The sequence below is a fragment of the Notothenia coriiceps genome, unplaced genomic scaffold, assembly GCF_000735185.1.
Source record: "Notothenia coriiceps isolate Sejong01 unplaced genomic scaffold, NC01 NC01_scaffold00000339, whole genome shotgun sequence".
Lineage (NCBI taxonomy): Eukaryota > Metazoa > Chordata > Actinopteri > Perciformes > Nototheniidae > Notothenia > Notothenia coriiceps.
The window spans coordinates 5050335-5052041 of NW_011333040.1; positions in this window are offsets into that span (position 1 = coordinate 5050335).

The window sequence follows — 1707 nt, forward strand, 5'->3', positions numbered from 1 at the left end:
GCCATAAAATGTAACTTATTTTTATGGTAGCATCCCTGAGATGAGGGGATGGAAGAGGATAGAGTGGAGGTAGGGGTGGAGGAGTGTGAGGAGGAGGTGTTGCTGGGATGAGCGGCGGAGAGCAGAAATGGAAGGGAGGGCCAATGTTCGGCTCTGAGCCAAAAAAAGGACATGGCTCTTAGCCTGTTTGTACATGTGCAGGTGTGTGTGTGTGTGTGTGTGTGTGTGTGTGTGTGTGTGTGTGTGTGTGTGTGTGTGTGTGTGTGTGTGTGTGTGTGCGTGTGCGTGTGCGTGTGCGTGTGCGTGTGCGTGTGCGTGTGCGTGTGTGTGTACACCATGGAAACCTCAGCAAAAAACGAGAAGAGCAGATGAGCGATGCAGAGGCCATGATCTAGTTAGATTGAGACACAGCCTTATTGGAGTCGTGATTAGATTATGATATTCCGGCAGGCGTCATATAAACAGAGAAGGGACACATAAAAAACTTTCTGTGTTTTATGATAACATCATTGGCAGGATAATGAGGACTCCACGGTGGATCTGGAATAGGTAAGTAGCTGTTTTTTAAAGGGTGCCCTCTGGGGTGCTTGACTTATTCCCAGAGGGGAGTCACCAAACAAAAATCTGGAAATTGTAATTGAAAAAATAACTACATTTTGTAATTAAGCTGAGAATGTAATGTAGTTTTGACATCCAGATGTCCAATTATGCATCAAATCAACAAACATTTCTTCAGATCTATTATCTAACTAGCTCAGGACCATGCTTACAGGGCACTGAGCAAAAATACAACACACAATAAAAATGTAAAAAACAACGGCCGTAGCAAACACAACAAATGTTACTTACATGTAAACAAATGAAGGATATTTGTCAAAAGGGCCTCAGACAAAATATTGAGAAGAACGTCTGGGTTTAATCCTTTCGATTGATGAGTTGAAAACATTAGCTATCCATTGCCTTAGGTTTTCTACTTTGCTTTCTGCTGCGACAGCGCCAACTTGATCAGTTAAAGTCATCCCTTTGCCCCTCAAGATGTTCATTGCATTTAGGCCTGCTGCCATAGTGAATGAACATGGTGAACAGGGTGTGCATTTTCTTGTTGTTTTGTATCATTGGAAGCATTCCCTAGATTTCTGCAAAACCACCGCAAATACACATAACCTAGTCAGTTATATAGTAAAACAGAAAGCTTTTTTATTTTAAGAGAAATTCCTTCGACTGTGAGTTATGTTGTCGCGGTAGAGGTATGTACCTTCATTTTTAAAGACAGCAAACCGATGAATTAATCATTCTCACAGAGTAGACTGTTCCCTAACAACACCTACTGGGCCACACAGCACTGAGAACACGCAGACCTTATTCTCCACTTTGGTATGGAAATTCTACCTTTATTCTGATAAAACTATTCTAAAAAGATGTTTTTTTTCAACAATAGCTCTTATTAAACTATTATTTATTCATAAAAATGCTAATTACGGGCATCCAATGTTTTTTTTTTGTAAATCAGTGTGAAGGGGCACTTGAATTACCTTTGCTTAAGTGAATCCAAATTTGATCCTGTGGGTGTTATTTTGATAATAGAGAGCAAAGATAAAGACAAAGCTTTAGAAAAAAATGTGTAATCCACATCTTAAAAGGGTCACACAAAGAGAGCATTCAAGACTTATGTTCTGGTTGAGTAGGGATCTCCATCAGATTTGTATC